This window comes from the organism of the source record quoted next, unplaced genomic scaffold (genome assembly GCF_019419815.1).
Source record: "Pyrus x bretschneideri cultivar Hongxiangsu unplaced genomic scaffold, Pyrus_bretschneideri_v1 Contig15, whole genome shotgun sequence".
Lineage (NCBI taxonomy): Eukaryota > Viridiplantae > Streptophyta > Magnoliopsida > Rosales > Rosaceae > Pyrus > Pyrus x bretschneideri.
In genome coordinates this window covers 5260505-5267025 of record NW_025999446.1, presented here as the reverse complement: position 1 = coordinate 5267025, position 6521 = coordinate 5260505, and the positions used below count along the sequence as shown (strand labels likewise).

At 35.8% G+C, this 6521-nt stretch overlaps 1 pseudogene; it reads right to left on the bottom strand.

Annotated features, from left to right (window-relative positions):
* Positions 1-1941: 1941 nt before the first annotated feature.
* LOC103935030 lies at positions 1942-4908 on the bottom strand (annotated as a pseudogene).
* Positions 4909-6521: the final 1613 nt, after the last annotated feature.

Sequence of the window (6521 nt, the reverse complement as noted above, 5' to 3'; positions counted from 1 at the left end):
TGTTAAATAAGTTTAGCGATAAAATTTGTGAGGAATTAAGAATTTATTAAAGAGATTGTGATTAGTGATAGTAAGTAAACAAGATTTTAATTTGGCCTATCATCAGATTTAGCTTCCAAATAAGAATTTTCGGGACGTTACATTAAGTGTGTGGACATTACCAGTATGAATATCAATTTAAATTGAAGAAACATGTTTCATATGAAGTGGTTCTCCTTAATCAAGTTGTATATGTTAACCATAAGTGATCAATTTGAGAGTTCTTGAATATGATTCTTAGAGAGAGAAATAAAGGATTCGAAAATGGAAAGAGAAGAGGAAAATCTATTATCTTTGATATTTCTTAATGAAGAAGTTATTACATCACACTTTTATTTTTAAGCAATGGAATCTAACAACCTTCACTACCCAACTCTACATATGAATGACAAGTATCACAATCTCTAACCATTGAATATACTCTAACATCCCCCCTCAAGATCTTGGTTGAGTAATCCAAGCATGAGATTGTTGCAGTGTGTTTGAAACAAGGGTGCACTGAGACCTTTTGTAAGTATATCTATAAACTGCTCTTGAGAAGACACAAATTGCACTTCAAGTTGCTTCTTGGAAATCCTTTGACGGATAAATGAACATCAGCTTTGGTATGCTTTGTTTTTTGGTGCTGAACAGGATTAAAAGATAGGGTAATCGAAGAAAATTTATCACAAAATAACACAGGATGAGCAATGACTATGATCTGCATAAATGAAAGCAACTGTTGAATTCAAGCAGTTCAGTTGAAGTAGTGGCAATGCACGATATTCTGCCTTTGTGGAAGATCGTGATACCATTTGTTGCTTCTTGAATGACCAGGAAATAGGATTGGATCCCAAAAACACAACTAAACCTATTGTCGACCTGCGATCAATTGGATCCCCGGCCAAGTGAGCATCACTGAAAGCTTTTAATACCAAACCCCTTTGTGAATAAATAATACCATGATGCATTGTACCCTTCAAGTACCTAAGTTTGCGCTTGACAACAATATAGTGTGAAACCATAGGATTTTGCATAAATTGCATATTTGGTGCATTGAAAAAGCAGTGTACGACCTTGAAAATGTGAGATATTGAAGGGCACCTATAATGCTGCAAGATGCAGTGGGATTGTCGTAGGGAGCCCCATCATTCTTGAGAATCCTATTGTATGGTAAATGAGGTGTATCATAACTTTTAGAATCAAACATCTCAATTTTGTGCAACAAATCCTGCATAAACTTTGACTAGATAAGAACAACCCAGATTTGATTGAGGTGATCTAAATGCCAAGAAAATAGTGCAAGTCACCTAAGTCCTTTATATCAAACTCATAGGTGAGAGAGTTAAGAACATGATGAATGACAGATGAAGAGCTCATTGTGATTATAATGTCATCCACGTAGGGAACCAAAATCACAATATCACAACCAATCTTCTTCACAAATAAAGAAGAATCTAAATAAGTGGATTGAAAACCAATGTTAGGTAGTGTCAGCTGCTATTCTCGCACCCACATTCCATTTGCACAAAGAGCGGCTTTAAATATGAGCACCATAAAAGACCTAGCATATGCTCCACATAGGCCAACTAAGGAGGCACATCAGTTTGGGTTTATGTCGATATAAAAAGGGTCAAGACACAATAGAATTGATCCATCAAATCCAACAGATTCCAGGTTATTTAGCCAATAATTCTCATTAAAAATTAATAAAACAAGAAAACTAGAAGAATCAAGGAACCGCACTTGATTATTCTAGATTCCAACAGAATAATGCTATAGTCAAATTCAGTAGTTATTCAACTCTAGTTACGATCTTGATTTTCATGGTTGCAAAAGAAATGTACCTTCTTCCTCTTGTTGGACGATTGAATCTATTTGCTTTCGTAACTTTTCTTAGAATATTAATTGAAATATTACAGAAACGAGTTAGCATCTTAACAAATTAAATGGCCTCACATACACCAAAACTTGACTGGAATATTCTTGCTATAAATATCTTAACAATTCAATTCAAAAGTTACTTCATATAAAGTAACACTGCGTTTATAAGACTTTAAAAAAGAAAGTAGCATGAATAGAACGGATGAAACACTGCAATTGTTTGTAAATAATAAACTGTAAGTTCTTAAGCAGTTTCAACATAAAAACGCCTATATATATGCTATTAGAGTCCAATGATCAGATAATGATTATTTTTATATTGGGCTTTCAATTTATTCCTAGGCATTATCATTCAGGAATTTCGGGAGCCACTTTGCCGACTCTTTGGGAATTCGAGTAAGGTTGTTGTTACGGTCCACGTAGTAAAGACCGAATTTTGGAACAAACCCTTGCCCAAACTCAAAATTATCGAGTAGGGACCAATGAAAGTATCCCTTCACATTCACACCATTCCTGCAAAAACATCAGTGACAAGTAAATAGATACTCTTTCCTCAAACTAGTAAACATGCACTCAACTCATGAAGTTGATCTAGATTAGTAATTTTTTGTCATGTAATTGATTACGTACTTCATTGCCATCTTGATCCGGTACAGATGCTGAAGAATATATTGGATTCTATGTGGATCCTTCAATGATTTATCAAGCTTGGCTTCGGTAATTCCATTCTCCGTAATATAAACTGTTGGGCCCTGGTAGTTTTGGTTCATGAACTCCAAAAGTTTCTGTAATCCTTGTGGATAAGAGTATATAAAGTCGATTCCTTGAGCCTGCAAGGGATGCAAATTTAGTTTTCCAGATATATTTGCTACAGTCCCGTAAAATAGTAAACTAGAGAAATATATTTTGACAGTCTCAGTTTTCTTACTTTAGGGCCAATAAGGACTCGATCTTTATCTGCAACAATAAAAACATGGGCAACAATATCAGTACCACTTTCAACCTATCGATCATTTATACATGTACACACAAACACATGGACACACGGACAGAGACGCACAAAAGCACATACAGACCAGCCTTAGCAATAAGGTCATGTATAAGCTTACTTTCAGTCACAGCTCTAGCAAAAGTATCACTGCGGTAGGCGATTGTTGATTTCAAAAGAAAACAATAGGCAAGAATCACTGTACAAGCGGTACTTGTTCCAGCAATATATACTACTTCTTACTAACCACCCAATTTCAAAGTCCATTAGTCTCTTTGCCGCTGCCTTGTCTTCTATTGAATTAGAAAATGGCTCAACATACTGCCCGACCAGACTGATTCCGATTTGACCACCTTGATCTCCCTTCAAATAAGCAAAATAATAAATAAACATCAGTCAAGAGAAGAGTCTCATGGATTTGATGTTAATTCCAGAAGTTGACGGTAAATGAATCAGAGTGTGACTCACGAGAAATTTATCTCTGTAGAGGTTGACAACGGTAGCATGGGCAAGGAGAAGGTTATGGCTCACAGTGTATGGCTCAGTGCCGGAATTTCCGCCTGTACATGGAGGAGCATGTTCTTTCACAGGAACCGAGCACCTGGCTGGTGGACCAACTCCAAAGTCATAACCCAGCTTGGCCATAATCAGTGGCTCGTTGATTGTGATCCAATTTTTTACCCTATCGCCATACGTTTTAAAGCATAGCTCGCAGTAGTCCTTGAAATCAGCCCTGAAAATATGTGATATGGTAAACATGAGTGTCACAACTTTGAGAGATGAAAAGTATTTAGCATCAAAAGGTGCTTACACAAAAGAGCGGCTCAGGACTCCTCCGTACTTGTCCGTCAAGGCTTGTGGTGGGTCAAAGTGCAAGAGGGTCACAAAGGGTTGGATGCCTGTATTAAAATATAGAATTGACTTAATCGAACGATCAACATATAGGAGAATGACAATTGCTAATGGCATGTGGTCAGTTATTGATCATTGCTTTGTTATAACTACAATTTACAGAGCGTTAGAAAACTTGACGAACATCTTTCATCATGTGTATATTCTCCACAAAGCATATATATTATATCAAATATTGTTTCTTCAAGCTTAGGCTACCTAAAACTTATTGAAAACTGAAGGCATATCACTGGTACTTAACACAAACTATGAAGATATACTGTCACTGTTCTTTGTAAAATTAAGTGTCTAACCATTCTTCAGTAATTCATCGATCACGTTGTTGTAGTGATCAAGGCCCTCTTGATTTATTCCACCATTCAAGCTTCCGTCTACATGTCCAGAATTGCAAACAAAATGCATTAGAGCTCAAGTAGCGCACATCAACATGTACATACTCGTGTTTGCTATTAAAACTTAAAGCCATTATTTTCGTTAAAGTTCTTACTAGGAAGAATCCTGGTCCAGGCAATAGAAAATCTGTTGGCATCGACTCCAAGGTTCTTCATAGCCACCACATCTTCCTACAGTAACAATTGCTGGTTGTAAGCTATATGCCAAATAGAGAAGAAGAAAACACTTTTAACTTTTCTTTGGAGCCAGTAGCGAAGGGAACTTGATGATTAATATGTCTTCACTCACCTTGTATCGCCTATACAAATCGGTGGCAATAGACAGATTGGAGTGGTCCTGAATCCTCTCTGAAATGAAGGAAAATCAGAAAATAAATAGGTGGTAAACTATGACACATAGAAATAAGGGTATGTCAAAGAAACTAGAACAAACTAATAGTAAGTATATGTGACGCACCTGGAAACTTCTCAATGTAGTTATCCCACACACTTGGTCCTTTACGTGCGACATCTGTTGCTCCTTCGTACTACACCCAACTCATCATGGAGCATACATATTATTACATTATCAAATTTTGCAAAGAGAAAATAAAATACATATACAAGGAAAAAGTGTGCAGCTAGTTAACTACAGTTTCACAAAAAAAAAAACCTGCGGAGCATCAGTCGTGACTCCAAAAACAAAATCAGCTGGAAAGTCGGACCGGGTTACATCAACGGTGGATGAGTCAGCTGAGAAAGAGGCAATGACACATAAAATCACTAAAGTGGTAAACACGTTTGTTCGCGATCCCATAGATTGAACGGAGGAGACTAAGCAACTGAAGAAACTGATATGCGGAAGAAATGAAGAGAATAAACAGAAAGAGATGAAGAATAATAGCTTCTGATTACTTGAGAAAGTCCGTGAATATTACAAGCTGTATATAGTTGAAAAACAAAGCTTTGGCTCTAGCAACCTAACCGACTACACAAGACAGTGTGCATGTGATTTGTTTTAGGTTTTAACTTTTGGATTTGCTTTTTAACCCACAATATTGCTGCAATTAAGATTATGATTTAATGGAGTTCCCAGAATTGTAGCCCTAGCTACTTCATTGAGGCCAAGGGAATTTTACACCAATGGTTTGACAAGGACCAGCTCTCCCAGTAATTACAAAACGCCAAGAACAACTGCATAAAAGTCAACAAAGATAATTAAAGAGGGCGGTTCGGTTGTAGTTAATTACCCTAAACACTAGGAATTGCCAATCGTGGTGCGCTCGCATCCACCGCTCTTCCATCGTCTGGTGTTTTCTTTCATTCCCGCTATTTTATTTTGTTGTTCAATATTACATCAAGACATCGTAATTCAAATATCCAATCTACCACCGGTTATTTTATTTTCTTGTCCAATATACACCGCATATATTTTAATTATACATAAGCATTAAATTTATGATGTGAATCTACATATACTGTATATCTTATCTTATTTTGTTGTTCAATATATATATATATTAACTATATGAGCATTAGAACTATGATGAGAATCTGCATATAACCTGATTCACATCAAATTCATCTCGGAGCAAGTATTGATGCTGATAAAGTATTTCCATCTAGCAATAGGGTATTGTTCGTGACCAGGCATTTAATTCATCTGGAAGTAGGTTTTGTAGGTCGTCTTTTAAAACATGAATCCAGCCACTATAAGCTGGTCCTTCAATAAGCAAGTACACAATATGTCTTGTATTTTGGGTTTAAATTACTGCGCATCCGGTTCAAACCTTTTCTCGTTCTCTTGAAATAATTTAGAGTAATAATGGATTAATAGAAGGTACCCTAAACGTCTTGAAACGCAAGATAGGCTTACAAATAAAACACAAGATATATTCTTACAGTGTAAATACTTAAGTTTACATAGAATCACCCATATAAATTATAATAGACAATACATTTTTATATAATTTTTAGTATCATTCTTTCCTTATTTATTTTTAAGTTTCTTTAAGGAATTTATTTTTACTTGACAAAATCAGTAAATATTACAAGCTATATATAGTTGAGTAACAAAGCTTAAGCTCTAGCAACCTACGGAAGACAATGTGCATGTGATTTGTTTTAGGTTTTAACCAATGGATTTGTTTTTTAACCCAAAATATTGCTGCAATTAAGATTATGATTTAATGGAGTTCCCAGAATTGTAGCCCTAGCTACTTCATTTAGGCTAAGGTAATTTACACCAATGGTTTGACAAGGACCAGCCATCCCAGATAATTACAAAACGCCAAGAACAAGTGAATAAATTCAACAAAGTTAATTGATTCTCAGCGTGGTTCAGTTGT